Raw genomic sequence first — 22504 nt, 5'->3', positions numbered from 1 at the left:
AAGTAATACAGCGGCGTGTATTAGTTAATGTGTAATCCCTGTGTATGTCCCGAAATAATAGTCCCACACAAAACACATACACAAATCCGTGAATTAGAGCTACTGGTGCAAATACAGTTATTTGTGATACAAGTGCAGTGCTGTTCCTGGTTTGTGCTGGTCTCTCACAACAGCTCCGGAACGTGTTAGCTGTCTAGCGATAGTAAGCAACAATTAGACAGACAAAGAAACAAACACTCACGATATGCATACACATACACAAAACATAGGTCCTTCCAGGTTACTTTTCATAAGCCAAAATGAAGGAACAGATTACGTTGCTTCGACCCCTATTTATACCGCCACTCATGACCCCTCCTCCAATACGCAGCAGCAAGATCATTACCCTTCTGGGTCGATGAGTTAGTGTACCGAAGCTCCACCCCTTTTCTAAATGACTAACTTCCTTTTAACCCCTGGAATGACATGTCAGGCCAAGTAGTCCAGGGTACTCTGTTCCCAGTACTTAGCGCCCTCACAGGTTGGGAGGGAGATTTACCAGAATCATTGTCCTTCTCCACAGTTCCCTTGTGATATTGAGTCACTCCCAAATGTATTTTAAAAAGTACAGCCACTCTCGCTTTACTCGTGTACCTTAAGGGGTTACGAAAATTATACGTGGTGGGAAAACCACAGCCATCTACCTGATGTACTGCCTTCATCATTTTCCCTGGCGCATGTAAAGATAAAACCAGTGAAATGCTGTGTGGAGGAAGAGACCTTGGGAACTGATAAAATATATGTGCTTGTAACTTTAAAAAGAGTAAGGAGATACCCCTTAGCTCACGGAGAGCCGCCTTCACAGAGGTGAGACTGAACCGATCAGTCTCCAAGGCTTTGAAGCAACCGATACTTCCCCAAAGGGGGATCTAGAGGGGAGAAATTGGAAGATGACAGTGATAGATCAATTTGGCCGAAGGTCCCCCTTGACTCGCAGAGAACCTTCCTCGCGGAGGACGATGCCAGCGGCGCTGGGCTTCTAAGGTTGGGAAGCGAGCATCACTTACTCCCAAGAGGGAGACCGTTGCAGCGATGCAGTTGCAAAGGTGGAGTAGACGAATAGAAGAGGAAAGGGTATATTTAATGTACAGCTTATACTGTAATTATTAAACGTACTGCATATTATATGTTGCTAAAGTGAGGTTCAAGCCTATCCCCTAAACAATAATAGTTTTGTTACTTAAAATAGCTACAACCATTAACATTTCCAAAATATGTGCACTATCAACCTAGTAATAACCAGGCAAAGTAAAGGATGCCAAAAGCTGCCAGCCACCTAAGACTGCTTATTTGAAATTATAATTACCTGGATAGGAAACCTTAGACCTTCTAGCTAAGACATTAATTAATAACATTTAACTAATTTAGACTGAGCAGGACCTAATGGGCCTCATGCACTAAACAGTGTTAAATAACCTTAAATACTGCGCGGCAAGAGAAACCCATACTGCGCACAAAAAGGAAGGCGTGACCACTCTATTCACTAACATAATAATATGCATGAATAAGGCAAGCTAAATGATTCATTTGCCAGTCATCATAGCACACAAAATGCTGCACGCATTACACACCCTTTTAGTATATGGGCACTCCAAAGGACAGGTAGTCCAGCTCTCACTTTGTCAGAATGACAGCGACCAAGGAGGCAGCATAGGATGAGGGGAGGCGGCCCGGTGTTACGCAAATTTCTGTATCTCCATAGAATTCTGTATCCCCTTAGATTTGACACCTGCGTAGAGCAAGATCGCTATACATGTAATAAAATTAAAATGTGTTTTAAAAGAAAAATACAGTTTTGTAAGGTTACTTTTAATCAAGGGTTTCGTGTATTGAGCAACGCAGGTGGCTGAGCGTACTGTAGAAAATCAGTGGTGTTAAATGTGCTGTTTTATTTTGCTACAGAATTAGTTTGGTCTTGCTTTCAATATGTGTTGCAAACTGCAGCAGAACTCAATGGCAGTGCTTGACAACACAGCGGGACATGGGCACAGGAATATCGCGCATCCACGTCCAGCTTTGAAAAACTGCATCTGCACAGGCATGGAATAAAGCTGGGATACAGAATTCTGCGTAACACCGGGAATGTCTTGCTTTGAGACGGTCAAAGCGGAGAAACAGAAAATAATTAACTGAAAACAAATATTTGTTTGTTCACCTTTAACCCTCTCTGGTTTATTTTAAAGCTATTCAGGTACCGAAACGTTGGCTAAATATAAATGTATTTATTTTAAAGGGATTGCAAATGTGCGGTTTATTTCTTTTTTTCTTTTAAGAAACTTTAACCTTCCAGCTGCTTATCCAGTGATTTTGACATGCTGTGCAGGCTAGTCACAATTTGTGCAGTAAGCACTGTTGTCTTTTCCATGACAAAAATGCTAATGTTTTCAGGGCCGAAATAATTCAGTGTAATTCATGTGTTAAAACAGCACAACTGTCTCTAGGCCGTTTCGGCAGTATAACGTCATAATGGAAAAAAATACAGTACACCATGGGATTGTATACAGCACTGTCTATTCCTGCAATGCATCTTGCATTGAGAAAGCAACATGTTTGGAATCGCAATAAAGGAAATGATTATGTAATACAGTTCACGTGCAGTCATCTTTTGGTTTAAGTTGCATTTTCAGAATCATATCATCATGTACAGTATTACAACACCGTATTTTAAAATATTGCCCTCTTAAGCCACAAAACCAACAAAATACATCCTATGTAGCCTATATTTGACATTTTATTTGTAGTGTTCTGTGGAACATGGGCAATCATTTATCCTGAAAAATATTAAATACAGTACCTGAAAGCAATACGCGTTTATCATGTTTCCCACACAGCACTCACTACTTGTGGTCTGCTCAATTTATATTGTGATTTAGACAGACACTGTCTGCTTTCAAGCGGTAAACTTAACACGCGCTGAGACACTTAGGAAAGTTTGCACCTTTTTAAGTAAATATGGTTTTTATATCAAGTTCCTCCCTCACGGTATTAGGGGAGATAATTTGAATACATTTGCATGGATTACCATTATTAATTGTATGTAAATGACTCGCACGCGGTAGCTTTTTCCATGCGATGCATTTCGCGTGCAGTCATTTGCCGCTGGTTAGTGAATATAGCAGGTATACAAAGCACGCAGTAACAGGCTTACTGCGTGGTAAACTGGTTACCGCTGTTTAGTGCATGAGGCCCACAGTGTTTAAATATATCTTAAATCTGTAGCTAAATGGCTTTCTAAGACTAGAGTTGCATACTAATGCTTAACAAAGAGGATATGGGGATGGGGAACACTCTGATTTTCAGGTGTTTGATTCAACCATAACTGTTAAATTGAACAAATGGAACCTCCATCCGAAAACACTTCATTATTCCTTAAGAATTTTTTGAAAATGGATCTGAAATTTTCTTTTACCTGACTGGTCGAAATTAGGTCTCTAAACCCTAGTAATGGACCTTGAATGTTATCCTTCAAACTACGTTTAATCAAGCTGCCGGAAAATATGTAAATATTCATTTTTGTAATTCACTGTTTTTCTGCTTTGTGAAATACAATCTTTGGTCTAATACAGGCCCTCTGAATGTGTCTTTCAAGTCTTGTAGACTAATAGCTGCTTCCTCGGTGTCCTATATGTTCAATCTACCTATTTAAATTGAGTTTAGCAAATAAAGTAAAACATTTTGAGAAGAGTGTTTCGTGTGTCAGCTGTCATTCAGTATCCACAACAGCAATAGCAACTGGTGTCCGGGTTGGACGTCAAGTTTAGACATCAAAGAACTGCATGCCAGTTGATTACTTTCAATAACTTTATTACAGCACATCACAACAACCAAACAGGCTCTGTGCTCTCTTCTCTAACAAATGCATGCTTTGAAACTTTAAGAACACTAACTTGTTACTGATAAAACAGCACAATCAGCATTATGTAGGCTTCTAGATATTTTTAATTGGTGTAACATTCTAGGACAGGAGTTGCCCATGTCAGGTGTATTATACTGTATAAAAAAAGGGACAGAATCAAAAGGTGCTCCCTGCAAGCATTTCCCAATACACACAGAGGATCTCAGCACAGCATCCTACAGGGCCACATGCCCGCATTCCCCAGTACACACAGACACACACAGAGGATCCCAGCACAGCATCATACAGGGCCACATGCCCGCATTCCCCAGTACACACAGACACACACAGAGGATCCCAGCACAGCATCATACAGGGCCACATGCCCGCATTCCCCAGTACACACAGACACACACAGAGGATCCCAGCACAGCATCATACAGGGCCACATGCCCGCATTCCCCAGTACACACAGACACACACAGAGGATCCCAGCACAGCATTATACAGGGCCACATGCCCGCATTCCCCAGTACACACAGACACACAAAGAGGATCCAAGCACAGCATCATACAGGGCCACATGCCTGTTGCCAGGTTGTACAATTTGCAAAAACCACATTAAAAAGGAACTGCTCCTGCCTTAAAGACCAATCGCAAACTTGGACAAACAATGAAAATGTTTTGTGGTCTATTCTCAGCCACATATAAATCCTTCTCAAATGTTGTGGTGTAAAATGAAAAGGAACACATAGCACAACAAGAAGCCTTGTCTTTTTATCTAACTGAAGCATCTCTCCATAATTCTACGTAAACCATGTTACATTTAACACCAAGAAGTTTAACAGGATATGTTTTATTGTGAAGTGAAACTATAGAAAAACACAAGTCAAGTACACAAATGTTGTAATGCTGTAATGTCATAACCAATCCATGACAGTAAAAACACCCTGAGGTTAATTAGTAAATCTGCACACCTTTTTTAAATACATTTTTCCATGATACTGTAACCTAATGACTATTTTAAATCCCTACACTTTATAGCTTTTCATGTGTCATCACATTTAGTGAAAGACACATCATTGTGCCTCCCTCCCCAACAATAGCATGTTAACACTTAGTTCTTCTTTTTTTTTCTGGATACCACAGAAGATACAACTTGTTCCTGGTTCTGACTTCACAGTTTTCTTTGGCATTTCTTATTTGCCTTTAGCAAATTCCACTCCAACAAAATAAGAGCCTGGCTTCAGTTAAACAGTTCTTGTACAGGGACATCCAGGATTAAATCAGGGATAAAGTGAATCGTACAAAAGATAACATTCAGCAACACACACACAAGCTCATTATTAATCAGGATAAGAACTCTCTTATCAGTACTGGTAAACCATCATGAATGTGATAACTTGCAGGATTACATACAAAAATGTCCCACAAAATCCAACAGCAAAACTATCTTAATTTTGAAGATGACACTGAACCGTTAAAAACAGAAACTCTTACTTATGACCACCTAACAGGGCAACTGCAGCTCTCATTTATTGTATTAAACAAAATGCTAAGTTTTGTCTTAATGAAAAAGTGTAATGGATACCAAATTCCTATTCACAAAACATTAAGAACTGTTTTTAAGGAATGTTTAGTAAAGGACTGTTTTTAATAGGACCATTTTATTATCTAAATCAAGTTTGCAGTTCCATTTTTACCGGTTTAGAGAGGATTTGTTGGCATAATGTCAGTTTCCAAAGCGTTGTCTTTAAAGTTTTGGGAATGGGTCCAATATCTGATTTATCAAAACAGACTTTGTGCACAGAATCCAACAACAACACTGATTAGCCTCTGTTTTCACAGACCCCGACCAGTACTGATCCTGGATTGTTTTACTTTACCATCATTATTTACAACAAAATCAGTGATAGTGTCAGTGAAACCAGGGATTTTTACTACACAGTGAAACCAGGGATTTTTACTACACAGTGAAACCAGGGATTTTTGCTACACAATGAAACCAGGGATTTTTGCTATACAGTGAAACCAGGGATTTTTACTACACAGTGAAACCAGGGATTTTTACTACACAGATCAACCAGACTATGTGGACTGTATGTGCAAACAAAATACCATGATTTAAGTGTAACAATACTGTAGAATATGTATACAGTATTTGACACATTAAAAGACAAACCGTATTTCTACTGTCTGGAGCTTGTTCAGCACTAAAACACTTCATAGGAGTAAAAACAGCCATGAAAAAAGAATGAACTGATACAATAATTAAGAAGAAACACCAAGGGTTTACTGTCTCATGTAACATTGAGTCCTTTTTTTCTGTATGAAGTTTGGGTTAATTATAGTAGGGCTGTCAAGTGATAACAAAAATTAATTATGATTAATCTTGAGATTTAAAAAAATTACCTCAGTTAATCTTGGTTTTAATTGCATATTTAACTGATACAATTGCTGCGCCGATCTCATTTAAGATGTTTTTATTACTGATGCTTATTATTATTATTATTATTATTATTATTATTATTATTATTATTATTATTATTATTATTATCCAAAAAACAACCCAGCATGAAAATCCTGTTTTCCTATTTTTTTATATTTATTTACAATCCAGCATTGTTGTTAAATAGTTTGAACCAACTGCTAAATCAACAGAGTCAGTTTATTACTCACTTACTGCATTTACAATGATCAGTTTCCTTTACTCAGAAACTGATGTGGTTACTGAAATAAAACAAAGCGACGATCTAACAGGTCTTCAGTGGGTAGCTGTCTAACAGCACTGGTTATACTGTTGGATTTAGCTTGCTTCATGGGTTTGCAATGCTGAATTTCTAAAATAGTACTCTGTCAAAGCTGACAGGTTTCATTTGTTGTTGTATTGTTGTTGTCTGTAGCAGAAAAACTATGTGAAAGTGTATTTTGAGTAGTGAAAGCATGTTTAGCGTGCAGGTGGTACAGCAGACCAGATGGAATTCTAGTGAAAGTAAATACAAGTAACCCTCTTTATCCAATGAACCATCAAAAATGTGCTTCCCATTAACAAGTCCTTCAGTTTGAGTGCTTTGCTACATAATGCAGTTCAGTAACACATTTTATATTCAGCCGATAACTACACTCACTCGGTCATGGAATGCACTAAAATGGTGCCACAGGAAATTGATTAAGTCATGCTAAGAGGGCATGACTTAAGTGCAATTAACGCATGTTAAAAAAATTAATAACCTACAAAATTAACGTGTTAATCGCAGAAGTTAACTGCGATCACTTGACAGCCCTAAATTACTAGGCTTATCAATACTACAATTACTTAATAGCTACTTACAGATGGCACTGGCTCACTACATTGCTAATACTTAGCAAATGTAATTACTGTATCATTAAGTAGTCACCGTAATTATATTACATATTACACAATCACCAAAAAGATTTTATTATGTATGCTATTTTAATTAATACAATCAATTATGAAGGTTTTTTGCAATTATCAAACTATAAAAGTTTTTTTTGTTTTTTGTAGTGCATTAGTAATTTTGAACATCAATCCACATTGTCGTTAGCTTGATTTATCCAATTACTATATGTTTTTTTTTTTTTTTTTTTTTTTTTTTTACAGAAATACCAGTTGAATTTTTTATTTAATTTGGATCAATTTGCAGTTTTCCATCTCTCATTTAGCAACATAATCTTAAAGTCAGCAACTTAACTTTTAGATTCATATTATTCACTATTAAAAAATACAAGCGTATTTGGCACCAGTTTCTGTTTACATCTAGATAGTTTTCAATCATCAAAGATTTATATTTTTTAGTTATTATCATAAAGTATATATACAGCAAGTTTCTAAATTCAACCTATGACGTTACGAAATTTTATATATATATATATATATATATATATATATATATATATATACACACACACACACACACACACACACACACACACACACACACACACACACACACATACATTCACCGCAGTCCAGATTCGACCCTTGGAAACGCTATACGCTACAGTTTTGCTAAAGGGGAATGGGGTTTGTAGTCATGTCTTTTAGGTACATATACAATGTGCCTTTTTTGGCCAGTAGGGGTCATTCATTACAATATGATACCGTTCAGAAATAAAATAATGAGTCTATACTTATTTGCTTAAGTGCACAACAGAAAGCTATAATTAGCAATTTGTAAATACTGATCACTGATCATCCAAACACTTGCATCACAATCACTCTACTATAACTCAATTTCTACTGTATATGTAGGATTTATAACAAAATGTATTATTCCTAAAGCAGATACTTCCATAACACAACTCTCTACAAAATGTTCACTGCAATTTACAGAGAAGGTATGCATAAAACTTTTTTTTTTTTTTTTAATTAATAGGTCTATGATGTGACTTTTTCGCAACCTTCCTAAATCAGTTCCACTTCTCGCAGTTTAAGAACCCCTGCTCAAACCGTAGATTATTAGTTTTACCAAATACATGTACAACACTGAAATGGCGATTTTCCTGCAAAGAAAATTGTTTTCCGTATAATGAAGCCTGTCGTGATATAACACTATGTAACACAATTTTTGTTCCTGGGTACTAAGTGTTATTTCCTAATTGCTTATGCCTCAAAAGTATAGAAAATGGCCATTATTCCCCACAAACTTTGCTTTTGTGACCAGCACAGTGATATTTTGAAATGTACCTATTTCCAATGAGAAAACAGCGAATTTGTGTCTTTTCGTTCACATAAAGTCAGAAAAAAACAACATATGAATCCAAATTAACATGTATTTATACTAAAGTAACACAAAAATGACTACAAAAGATTTAGAAGTGAGTAGTTTTTCGAGATTTACGATTATACTGTAAATCACTTTCACGAATCAGCCCCCAAATGTAGCCTCCCATCATGTTCTCGTTATACTGTCCTTGGGAGCGGCGTTCAAAGTCCAGTATATCCTGGTGGAAGCGCTCGCCTTGCTCCTCTGAGTACGCTCCCATGTTCTCCTTGAATTCATAAAGATGAGCATCAAGGATATGGACTTTGAGGGACATCCTACAGCCCATTGTGCCATAGTTCTTCACCAGAGTCTCAACCAGCTCCACATAGTTTTCGGCCTTGTGATTGCCCAGGAAGCCCCGAACCACTGCGACAAAGCTGTTCCAAGCCGCTTTCTCCTTACTAGTGAGCTTCTTGTGGAATTCATTGCACTCCAGGATCTTCTTTATCCGTGGTCCGACGAAGACACCGGCTTTGACCTTTGCCTCAGACAGCTTAGGGAAGAAGTCTTGAAGGTACTTGAAGGCTGCCGACTCCTTATCTAGAGCTCTGACAAATTGTTTCATAAGGTCCAACTTGATGTGCAGTGGTGGCATCAGCACCTTCCGGGGGTCCACCAGTGGCTCCCAATTGACGTTGTTCCTCCCCACAGAGAACTCGGTCCGCTGCAGCCAGTCCAGCCTGTGGTAGTGTGCCTTGGTGTCCCTGCTGTCCCAAAGGCAAAGATAGCAGGGAAACTTGGTAAAACCGCCTTGGAGACCCATCAGGAATGCCACCATTTTGAAGTCTCCTATGACCTCCCAGCCGTACTCATCATACTTCAAGGCGTCCAGCAAGGTCTTGATGCTGTTGTAATCCTCTTTGAGGTGCACAGAGTGAGCCAGGGGAAGAGACGGGTACTTGTTACCATTATGGAGCAGCACGGCTTTGAGGCTCCTGGATGAGCTGTCAATGAAGAGGTGCCACTCATTCTGGTTACAGGCGATTCCGATTGCCTCGAACAGACTGGTCACATTGTGGCAGAAGCAGAGTCCATCTTGATGGGTGAAGAAGCTGGAAAAAGGTTAGTGACGCTTCCTCTGATCTGCGACTTGCACACTTTCATCCAACAAGTTCCACTGCTTGAGCCTAGACGTCAAAAGCTCAGCATTGGACTTGGTGAGACCAAGATCTCTAATCAAGTCGTTGAGGTCTTTTTGGTTGGGGTAGTATGGGTTTCTCTCCTCAGCTCCACCTCTGAAATTGTCATCTGGATCTACAACGTCTTCCTCGCTCTCTGACTTGCTGCTCTCTTCTAAAGACGACTGCTCTCTCTCCGAAGGAGTGGGTACGGGGAGCTCATGGTAGTGTGGCACAGGGGCGATGGATGAAGGAAGGTCCGGATACGTGATAGCAGGTGCATTCTTGCCAGTCCGATGTTTGGAAGGGTCCACCATGCAGAAGTAGCAGTTGCTTGAGTGGTCAGTGGGTTCCCGCCAAATTCTTGAGATAGCGAACTTCATGGCTCTCTTTTCCCCTCTGTACCATCCTACAAAAATACATTTATTTCACCCATGACTAATGTGTAAGAGATTCTTGCAACATTTTTCATATATGATATATTTTTTCAATAACATTGAAAATTGTAAAACATTTTAAAATTAAAAGCGTTTACAATTTTAAAAATTTTAACAAATTTTATAACATAAAATTCCGAGCAACAATTGTCCATCTTACCTTCCAGAGTTTTTTTGCAGTGCTCGCAGGTGAAATGAGGTGCCCAGGGTTTGTCTTGATCCCCGACAGGCATGCCGAAATATCTTAGCAGATGCTTCCACGGAGTACTTTTTCGCTGTTGTCTTGATAAATTGGCCGCAGACATAGCAAAATGCATCTGCCGGATGCTTGCAGCCTCTTGATGCCATCTCAGAAAAATGCAGATATGTATCCACTTAGGCAGCTGGAACTAAACTGAACTGGTGGGCTTAAGGCCCCTGTATTTCTACTACTATTTATATTACTGGAAAGTTCTAGAAAGTTCTAGAAGTTGCTCCATGTTTACTCAGCACTGAATCTATCTGGAATGTTCTGGAAAATAGGTAAATTTCAAAATATCACTGTCCTGGTCACAAAAGCAAAGTTTGTGGGGAATAATAGCCATTTTCTATACTTTTGAGGCATAAGCAATTAGGAAATAACACTTACTACCCAGGAACCAAAAAAATAATAATAATAATTTGTTACATGGTGTAATTAATACAATGCATGCAATTAATATCTTTGCAAAAACTGAATATACTCACACAAAGGCTGGATCCTATTCACAAAAAAAATGTAACATTTTTTGTTTTGTTTTTGTTTTGTTTTGTTTCCTTGGTAAATCCGGTGTAAACAAGAAAATTGCTTGCGATTGCGGTTTATTTAGCTGCTAATAATTACCTTCAGGGTCTTACTAACTTAGGCCCAATGTGATGAAAGCAAATGTGGGTGGAATGGATGCACAAAAATAATTTTGCATCTATGGCCAGAGTATAATTTAGGTCTGTTCAACAAAGCAGCACATATAAAAAAAGAGATTAAAGTCAACAGCCCCTGGTCCCCAGGCAAGAATTACAAACTAGAAGCCAAAACAACTCCCAAACAACAGATCGTCCTACCTGAATCAACCTGAATCAAAATACGAGGCCATTTATGCTTCAAAACATCAGAACTATACTCCCTGTGTAGGCTACTGTATATTATACTAGCCCACAGAAGTATTCCCATTCCCATTTCCGACCAGGACAAAAAATCTGGGTGGTAAACTGTGACAATCCCAGTTTTCCTGAGACGCCTGGTAACCCGAAATTGACAGCACTCAGCAAATCTATATTCGCTTGATACCATTACTCTTGATGTTATCCCAAAGGTGTTTGGCTACTTTTGTAATTACGCTGTGAATATGAAATCATTACAAGGGACTATGTCCGTATGACTAGATAATACTGTAAAACGACCAGCTCCTATGCAAAAAAAATGCATAGTTAATTTACATGTATTTAGAACACATACTATTTTATGAATTCTGATTGGTCCAAATCAGTACGTGTACCAGGTATGCGTTTTTGACCCGGATGGCCTTACATAATAGTGTAGCGTGCACGGGGGTTAGGGGTCAGGGCTGGTAGGTGACGCCAGCTAAACATGAAGACATAAGCCCGATATTTGCTCCTGCAAGGGTGCCAGGCTCTTTTCCACAGCAGTATCTGTGCTATGCTTTAAAGTGGGAGGTCCTGGGTTCGCGTCTGACCTCTGCCTGTGAGAAGCCCCTGTTTGCAGGAACCGAAGTTTGCCACCGTATATACATATATTGAAGACCATCCGGGTCAAAAATGTGTTTCAAATATTTAGTACACGTATTGATTTGGACCAATCAGAATAGATAAAATAGTATGTGTTGTAAATGAACTATGCATTTTCTATTTAGGGGCTATTCATTTTACAGTCATGAAGCGTAATTACAAGAGTAGCCAATCACCTTCAGGATAACATAATTTTAGACATGAAATACGCTTAAAAAAAAAAAAAAAAGAATAGGGAAAATTGCAAATATAGATTTCTTGAGACTTCTTGAGACAGACGTTGACTGTGACAGGGGTCAGTTTGTATCAACAATGTACTCAATCATTTTTTGGTTTTGTTTTTCATTATATTTATTCCAGTTTTTAAACTAAAATATTGAGTTACCATAGCTAATATAATATTAAACTTGTTTAAAATTACATATAAAGCCCCTCACACTGGCACTTCTGCCCAGGTCCTGACCCGGGCCCTGGCTACCGGGATACATTACCACGTAGTGTAAAACGAGTATCTAGGTCTTACCAGGGTTAACCTGGGTCCCAGCAACCGACCTCGGAAGGTGGGTCAACACGTTTTGACCCAGGTCGAGCTAGACAAACTGGTTCTCATTTAATTTTCAGTGATCTGATTGGTAAATCAGTGCGTAATAATTAGAATTACAACACGTACTAAAGATCAATTAGAATGTGTGCTAAATATTTGAAACGTGTACTAAATAATGCGTTTTTGACCCGGATGTCTTTCCATACACATAAAACACAAACATATATCATGTAAGCATGTACAACGGACATATTTTAGGAAGTTTAAGTAAGGTGTTTTAGGATTAATCAAAAACTAATCATTTAACTTAAACAAATGGACTATCTGTAGAATAAAACCCACAACCATCTTGTTGTATTCATGAGTTCTGTACAGTACCTGTCTTTTTACGTTTATAAATACAGCGACGCTTTAATTTTAATTTACACACAAGAAGAATTCCGTTCCCTTGGGCAACATAAAAACAGAGATACCATACTGCTGCTGTGTTAACTTCCTGTTGTTCATTGTTCCGTTTGCATACTTGGAATTTTTTTTTTTTTTTTTTTCTAGTGACTTGTTTAAACATAGCAGGTAGCACTCGCTAATGAGACGAATCCTGTTGCACAAAATGTTCGGTATATTGTAATATATTTTACTTACCTAAACGAAACTCACGCTTTATTCTTTTCTTCTTGTTGTTCCGAGGGCAGGTAAAGGACTCTGTTTTTTTATGTTTTACCCCAAGATTAAGTGCTCTCAAAATTTAAAACCACGCCCCTGCATATTTTGTTTGTACTGGTACAGCCTGGCTTCCTTATTGCTTTTTCTCTTTCTCAAACGTCTACCATAGGCTGAGTGCAGTATGTAACGACGTGTTATAACTACGAGCTTACATTGATAAGCTTCGTTTATATTAACAAACACACTATTTCCTGTGGAAATTTTGACAAGGTTTGTGATTATTTATTAAATAAATAGATTACTTATGATCCAAACCTCTATGAAAATAGTTTTCAGTACAGGTGTAGTGTTAAAAAGCGGTACATTGTCAAAATGTGATACGCATACCAAAACTTGACCCCTGTAATGTCAGAAAGTATTGCACAGTCAGATTTTGGTACATTTGCAATCTGCTATTGTCAAAAGAGGTTTGTAGGAAAACTTAAAGCAAATGATAAAGTTAATTACACATCTTTTTTTGCAAACTTAAACAGGAAACTTTTTTCTCTTAAAAGAAAAACACTGTTCACGATGAACATGACAAAATTTGCTGCAAAGTTGTACAAGTAAAAAAAAATTACAAGACCCAATTGCATATGATAAATATTTGCATACTATTTTCTTAATGGTGCAAAAATTTGATAAATTATATTAAAAATGATGTAAAAGACTGGAAAATATGATACATTCAATTTAAAAAATATAAAAGACCAAAAACAGCATAACGCACCAGATTTCGAATGGGCATTTCCCTGCTTTCTTAGCGGAAATTGTTTAGGTATACGCTGCGTACTACTTTTTGATGCATACCTGAAAATAACACTACACCAGTACACGTGTTCAGTTATTTATCCATGCATTATTGATTACACCAGTCAGATACTCAATGACTTTTGACTCACCCTTAAGAAAATGAAATATATTTTATAATATATTAAGCTCAATATATTATCATATATTTCATAATGTATTTGTTGTAATATATTTAATATATACAAATTATTGACATTTTCATATATTTTAATTTGGAAAAATATATTGTGAAATATAAGGTAATAACCCATACTGCATGCATTCAGCAATCAGACAGATGACAAAATAAACCGTGGCAAAGTTGTACTGTAAATCAAAACACACATTATCAAATCAGAGCTATGTAGGCGGGACTCAGCGGGAAACGTTATAATAGGTCAGTGTCGATTAAAAAAAGCAACAGACTGTTCAATTTACGTGGGGGGAGTCGTTTCTTTCACAGCTGCTGTTTATAAAGATTATAACAAACAGTTTACTAACAATGTATATAATCACAGTTGTGGTAACAAGTACATAACGTACGGTATATCAAATATGCCATCAATATTCAAAACGAAAAGACAGCTAGAAAGTTCCAAAAAAGAAGCAGAAAATGCTAAAAAAGAAAAAAAAAAAAGTGTACAGTAAATGGTTTAACAGTGGGCCGACAACAGCAGATTGAAGTATAGCGCGTCAGCGGAACTGCCAATCTCCTCTTCGCACGAAAAATAAGCAACAGTTGAGCTGGAGGAAAGACGTGAATCAGAGACATCGGACTGGAACTGTACAACAACAGCAAATACAAGGTACTGAATCATGTATTGTAAACCCGGTACCCAGTCAGTCACCTTTATGTGATTTTTATGATCCAGCTACATGGCCTGACTTTTGTACCAAAGAGCTAAGAATTAAAATCGTGAAACATACACCTGTGCAGCTAAATAAACTGACATTGAATTCCCCAAAAATCACATGATGTGTTCTCATTTTTGGAACAAAACTTCAATTAGAGTTTTTCTTTTTTTGGGGGGTGGGGGGTCTACTTCACACTCTTCACCAGGGCCCAGTGGATCCTAGTACCAGCCCTGGCACTATCCTCCTGTGACAGCAAAGATTCCTGTTCTTGAGATGTAATTCTCTTTGATTTCTCAATAGTCAGACCCAGCCAATCAACTTAAAAACAATATACATTATATACAATATGTACAGAGAGCCGCAGTACAGATACAGTAAAACCTGTCTAATCCAGCCCCTCTACAAACCACCATTCAATCCAGATCCTGTTTATGCTGTGAGTATGGTACAGAATCCATGTTTACATGAGGAGAAAGTAAAAAACTAAAATTAATGCAATCCATTCATTGGATCCAAATTAGGGCAATATATTATTAGTATACAAAATAAATGATGATACTACTACGACAAAGAAGAAGAAGAAGAACAAGAAGAAGAAGAAGAAGAAGAAGAAGAAGAAGAAGAAGAAGAAGGATACCACTGTGATGGGTGGGTGATTAACAGTAGTGGTAAAATAAACAAATGCTGAATATTGTTTTTTTATAAGTGCCCTGCAGAACAGGCATTTATATTTGTTGCAGGCCTTGAGCCAAATAAGCGGGGTAGCCTAACCCCTTCATTACAAACCTCCTTCCTCTCAGCTGACAGCTCTTTCTCAGTTCTTCAAGTTGCCTTTCTCACAATCGCATGCTCCACCGCATTGCCTCTGAAATACGCACCTGTCCAAAACAGTAGTCACACTTATCGGCAGATGCCAGGGCCCTATCACCCGCCCCCACCACAGGAGTCTCCTTCCAACAGCTGTATCGCTTCCTCTTCACTGATTGCATGGCCATATGAAACTAATGACTAACTTTTTTTTTTTTTTTTTTAGCTGTTCTATTACTACAGCTTGAGGTTTCACTTCAGGTACAGTGATTCTGTGGCCAGTGGAAACAATGGCAAACGAGGATGAGCTCAGTAAAGTTGTGTCTCTCTGCTCCCCAGTAGGTGCCAGGCTCTTTTGGCATAGTTAACAGTGTATTGTCCTCAGAACCTGGAGACCACAGTTCAGTCCTGAGATGTTCCTCCTACAATCTGTCTAGCCACTTTATTATGATCTGTACCTTGTATTGCCCTGATACGTGCCTTGACACAGCATAACTCCACAAGGTACTGGAAGGTGTCTCGAGGGATGTTAATTCAATCATTCATGCCTGTATTTCAGACTTGGAAAGCCCCTCTAACTGCAGCCTCAGCTATCTCCACATTGCTGGTAGACAGTTTGCAGTTGTGCTGCTCCCTTAGCTTTATAATGCTGCAGGGATCACAAGCCACATTACATGATCAACATAATCTGCATCTCTGATTCATGGCGACGCCACATCCAAAAGTGGACAGGCAATGTATGTTAATGTTGCACTTGCGTTTGACTATGTTACGTGATTGCATTCAGGACTGCAATAAACTCAATCTATAGTAGGTGACTGACTTTGAGTACCATTAGAACAAGGTTGTAGAACGTGGTGCAGGTACGGTACACAACAATAAAGAGAAAATAGTCGTTTAAAATGTTATTTGTACATTTCCCAATGCTACTTAACAGGGTTTCAAACATTCATGTACCTCATTTCCATGGACAGCCAACTAGAGTCGACTCAGTGCGCTCGAATTGGTCTGAATTCGCCAATTTCCAATTTGCTTGAAAACATTAAAAGTAGACCGGACGTTTCCATCAAAAGATTTAAAAAATCTGGAATTCATTTGATGCGATCAGAAACCCAGAGGCACTGTAAACTGCCTGCTACTGTAGTAGGATTATTCTTTTATGTTAAGTATGTTTCAAGTTTTTTATTTATTTATTTATTTATTTTTACAAAGGTTTAATTAACAACCAAAATTGTTTAGACTTATTAGAAATTCTGTGACAAAATGGTTGATTGTTATGGTTGATACATTGTAGATATAACTGAAGACACCCACCCAGGTATCGCAAAGTCCAGAAACAAAACAAAAAAAATTAGTTCTGCTCCGTATAAACTGGAGCTGGTTTTACCAGTGCTTAGTAGTCGAACAGATTAGAAGGCCTTTTTTGTTCTCTAAGTTGCTGCAGTGACATTGTAGTTGTTAGTATAGCAGGCAGATTTCATTAAGTAAACATTGATTTGAATTAAAAGTATATATACAAAACTGCTTTGCATATTCTAACTACATATTAACAATATAACCATTAAAAAAAAAAACTGGGAATGGGGAAAAAATGAAGAAGCTACATTTTTTCATGATAGGTATATGAGAAAAAAAAAAAATAAACATTTTCTGTATTGAATCACAAATAGCCACAAACAAATGTTTAGTTAACTTACTACAGTTTACTGAAACTGGTGGGAAAAGGATGTTGGCAGAGTTAAATCCTTTAAATACATGTAAATGGGACACTCCGTCCACCACAGGCAACACTGGGAACACTGGGGTACAATAAAGGCTGCGGACCATCACTTAGGAGGGCATGCTTGTTGTTCCAGTTAAGGGTAGAAAAACAGACTTTTTTAAGTACTACACCTGAAAATGGAACTGTTCTTTATTATTATTATTATTATTATTATTATTATTATTATTATTATTAATAATAAAGCATTCTTGTCCTATAATCCAATGAATATGCAAGATCCAGCTTGTTTTTTTGGGGTTTTTTTGGCAATTGTTTCCTTGCTTTTGGAAAAGGATTCAACAGTTTTAAGACCTCCGCTTTGCATGCGCAAACCATGTGGCCATAAAGTGGGACTTTAGCAGCCACTAAAAATGAGGTGTATGTAAAGAATAGTTTTCATCTGTCGTTCTGTACCTGCTATCAAATGAGCACTTTGCCATCATTAATCCATTTAAATTATATTGAAATTAATTTAAATGAAGAAAAGAGGAATTGGGCAGGATCTAGATACTAAGCGGTGCAATCATTATAATGAGATGTAAGGAATTTTCCTTGCACTTGGGCAATTGCTGACCCTCAAAAAACTTTGCACCTCTTCTTACAAGGTGCAAACCATTGGATAAGCGAGTAATCAAGAGCTGTATAAAAGCACACACCTGCAGAGACTTGTCATTGGCCTCAGGATGGCTGCTGTGCGACGCTTCCTGATGCAGCAACGCTTGGCTCTTGTTGAGAGCAGTCAGGAAAACCTTCAGAGGAGAAGGGCAAGATGGAGAAGAACTTTCATATTCAAGCCCAGGGTTATCACCTCACTTCGCAGGTCATTCTAGACCTAATAGCTGAATTTCACTTTTTTATCACCTGGTTGACTGTCCTCCTGGTGACACCAACAGCAGGGACTTTGTACACTATAGAGGACCATATGGCATCTTTGGTAGCAAAACTGATGTTGGCTGAGGCTTTTCCAAACAACTCAATTTCATGCTGAGTGACCTCAAGCACCTCCTCAGGAAACTTTTATTTTCTTTACTGTGCACCAAGAGGACTTTGCTGCCCTTACTCTGACATATTTTTTTGTTTAGTTTGATTTTCATGCGCCTCAAATCTCATACCGCGCCTACTGCTCTCTATGCTCTTAACTCACCTCACCTCTGGGCTGTAAGTGCAGCCACTAAATAGCCTGATGCACAGACAGCTCTCATTGCAACCCTCATTATCATGATTGCAGCTCATTATTTGTGCGTGTTGAGGAATTTTCATTGCTGTTAAGCTTACCTAGGCCACAGTGCAAAATAATTGTCTGGCTGCTAGGCAATTTGGATTTTGCAGCCGCAATTGTTTGCAGTACGCCTATCCTTATATCAGCCCCATAGTGAGTAGTGAAGAGAGATTAACTCATGAGTAAGGGTGACATCTAATGGTGAATAAGCAGAATGCAGAATATTATGTAAAACTTTTGTAATACAAGGATGTTTTTCTTAGTAAAACAAATAAATAATAATAATAATTCTGCCCTGCATAAAGTTCAGTATAATTAAGTTTGTTCCATGCACTATAATTAGTTATTGATCAGAGTGTCTATGTTAGGGCTTACCAATTTTCTCATGGTGCAATGTTCCCCTTCTTTTTTGTTCCTGATCCAGCTGAAGGCAGAGTTGGTTTTACTGTAACATGATTGAATGGAATGAGGACATCTCTAGACTCGCAGCCAGAATAAGCCAAGCAAATGAGAACTCAATACTGGCGCAAGAGAAGCCAGAACCACCCAAACATCATAACAGAAAAGTGAGAAAATAACAATGACAGCTATTTACCACAAATAAATAATAATAATAATAATAATAATAATAATAATAATAATAATAATAATAATAATAATAATAATAATAATATTTAACTTATTAGAGAGTACAGTCAATTGAATGTAAACCTTTACAATGAAGTGAAAAACACACATGCAATGGGCTGTCCTGCCCTGAGATGAGATGAGGTTAAAAGCTCTAAAACCAGGAATGCATACAAGCCAGGGCCTTTTGTATTGTGGTTAAGACACTTGCTTGCGGTGTGCAGAGTTCCTGTTCGCGCCCAGCTTCCTCCACATGTACAGAAAGAGAAAATATATGTGAACAAGCTCCTAAGTGTCTGAGTTGTTTATTTCTAACTTTTTTCCTGTTATAAAAAATGAGTTAATGGCTTTGAGAATGTGGGTTTCTGCTATGGTGGCAGCCAAGCACATTGAATGTCATGCCAGTCTTGGTAATCACCATGGGAAAGCATGATAAACAGTGGTCCCAATTGTTCACCAATGGTAATAAATAAATAAATCATATCTGCTCTACCACTGCGCTTGTGGGACTGGTGGCTCACTACAATTTCGCGCAGTTACTGTATTTACAGTCTACAGAGGCTAGAGGTCGACTGAGGTAAAAGCAAATGCCCCACCGCGAGTTGGTCAGCATTAATATAACTGTCTCAACACTTGTTGGAGGGAAGTGTCTTATTAAGTCATTGGTATTCATAGTTGAGCCAATAGAGGTCAGGAGAGGAATATACAGTATTTGCTACAAATTCAATCTAGGACTATCTACTTGAACCCAGGCCAGGAATACTGCATGCTACAAAAAACTACAACGTATTTTAACGCTCTGTGCATTTTTGTTTTTGTGCTGTAATTCCCGCTGTAATTGTGTTCCCCCACTCTGTATTTCCTGCTGCTGCTTTATTTACCTCTGTGTCTGTAAACCTAGCCTGCGTGTGTGTGTTCTGTGTCTCCCCTGTGATTGGCTGTTATCTGTCTGTCCCATTGGTTGTTGTTTGTCTGTGACAATTTGGTCCTAGTGTGCGGCTGAGGACCGATGGGATGTGCGTGAGCTCCAGTACCCTGGTCTGCATAAGGGGCGGAGCTAAAGGTATAAGATGGGCTGTGCTCAGCATTATGTGCTCTGGTTGTCATTGTTTTTGTATTCTGGGTAGCTTTTCAGAGCTGAGCGAATGCCTAAATTAAAGAAACGCACAGTTTTAACAACATAAATATAACATATGGAATAACAGATGTGCTGGAGGGCATTATTATAATGATTTTATAAAGACAGAACAATTTCAAGTGTTGCAATAGATTAAAAGTAAATGCCACAAATTATAGTTTCCATTCACATGCCGTACCACTAGAGGTCATCAATGGGATCTGCAAAAACTATGGCACTAAACTGTATAAGTATATTTTGCAGAAAAGGTAAGCTGGGAGGGCAGTTATTCTTTTGCAAAGAACAAAATGTAAAGTAACCAGGACAAAGACTTGCATTTTTTGATTTCTAAACTTATTTAAAAATTGGTATAGCTGAAATCCTATCTGTGGCGAGTTAACTGTATTTTTCTTGTTGTTTAAATTCACTTTGTATGATTTTCTGTTTCAGTCGTCAAATCCTGGTGACTTTTTATACGTTCAAGGTACCCCTGTAGCCTCAATAGAGTACTCAAATTGATGGCTAATGTCTAGATATTGTGTGTAACCATTAACCTGTCCCACTACACTCTGCCCCTAGTGACTGTTAGAAATACAACAGTAAGCAATACCACTTTGAGCAAGTGTGGTATGTCTTACATCCACTGTAAGCAGAAGTTGCCAAGGGAAACTGAAGCAAAACAATAATATACTTACTTCCTTTGATGTGCTGTTTTTTAATCACCCTGTACAAGGTGCCCCCCACTGCACTGAAATGGTTTATTGTTAGAATACTATTATTAGAACACTACTAATGATGAGTATAATAGCTATTTCAGCATGCTTAGTGCACATGCTTTCAAAAGGGATACAGTGCTCTGGCTTGTACACCACACTGAAATTTCCAAGCGTGATAATGAAAGAGAAACCATTGGTGAGATCACTGAGCACCGCGTGTACCTTTACCTTTCCAATGTGTATAGACTACAGCACAACCAAAAGCACATCAGAGGAACTGCTGAGAGGCCAGACTTTTCCTTTGTTCCAAAGATATATAGCTAATGCACATTTTAACCTCCTTAACTTTTCTATAAGCCTTTTATTGTCTAGAATGGGTGACGGTAAGACTCTTTCAACACTGCGCCTGTGTATGTAAACAGAACTCCACTTTCAAATGGAGACCACTGTTGTTGCACAATACAGGAAGGCGACCTACTCAAAACTAGTAAACTACTGTTGCATCTGTTCACTTAAACTATTTAATAAAATATGCAAAGGTTACCTTCCTATTTCATTTTAACATCCTTTTATTGTGCTGAGAAGATTCAAGTCCTTCACTATAGATAAATGGCTTGTCTTGATACCATCTTTGTAAGTCACATGGTTTGATTTCTGGACTGGAGTGAGTTTTAACCACAACATAACATGGAGTGGTTATGTACCAGGAAGCAGCAGCCGCTGACTCGTGAAGACAGATTTGCATACCGTGTTTCAAATTGAAGAATAAAATACACATGCAAAGAACAAAAGGGTTTTATACCAATGGAAAAGGGGTTGATGAAATCCATGGGTATGGGATCATCAAATAAACCCCTATAGGCTGAAAGAGTTTGTAATGAATGTGTAATGAAAGAGTTTGTAATGAATGCTGATGAGTTAATAATACTGACATCAACATAAGGCCCTGTACTTAATGCTCAGCTACAGAGCTTGGTCTTTAGTTGAATGGTAAGTCTTTTGAACTGTTTGGTTTGCGATTCCTGTCCAGCCCTTGCCTCTCCATTCAATTCAGTGAGCTGAGATCCCCAAATTATTACAAGTTCAACCAAACGATTGCATGATATTCCCTGCGCAGAATTAACAGGAACAAGTTGAGCTTCCTACACACTGTCATTGTTAGTAGTCTGCTTTAGAGGCAGGAAGCAGATAACAGCTCAAGTTTTCACACTTGCTTCAAAGCACTGAAGTGAAGGTCACACTATTTACACTTTGCTATCAGTTAGACAGAGAAACTACAGGCAGCTGGAGAGGGTTAATCCCAAGAACCGGGTACCAGACTGGCAGAGGGAGAGTATGAGTGAGGGATGGGGGAGGGGATTAGTGAGGGGGGAGTGAATCATT

At 38.2% G+C, this 22504-nt stretch overlaps 1 protein-coding gene across 2 annotated transcripts in view; it reads right to left on the bottom strand.

Moving 5' to 3' along the window:
* LOC121316233 (protein-tyrosine kinase 2-beta-like) overlaps positions 1-13292 on the bottom strand; it is a 60881-nt gene extending 47589 nt beyond the window's left edge. For both annotated transcript variants that reach the window (XM_041251163.1, XM_041251165.1), the window contains exon 1: positions 13167-13292. The gene's annotated coding sequence lies outside the window, so the exon portion shown is untranslated. The remainder of the gene's footprint in view (positions 1-13166) is intronic.
* Between the last annotated feature and the right edge of the window lie 9212 nt (positions 13293-22504).

Source organism: Polyodon spathula, chromosome 5, assembly GCF_017654505.1.
Source record: "Polyodon spathula isolate WHYD16114869_AA chromosome 5, ASM1765450v1, whole genome shotgun sequence".
NCBI lineage: Eukaryota > Metazoa > Chordata > Actinopteri > Acipenseriformes > Polyodontidae > Polyodon > Polyodon spathula.
This window is presented reverse-complemented; position numbering and strand designations above follow the sequence as displayed.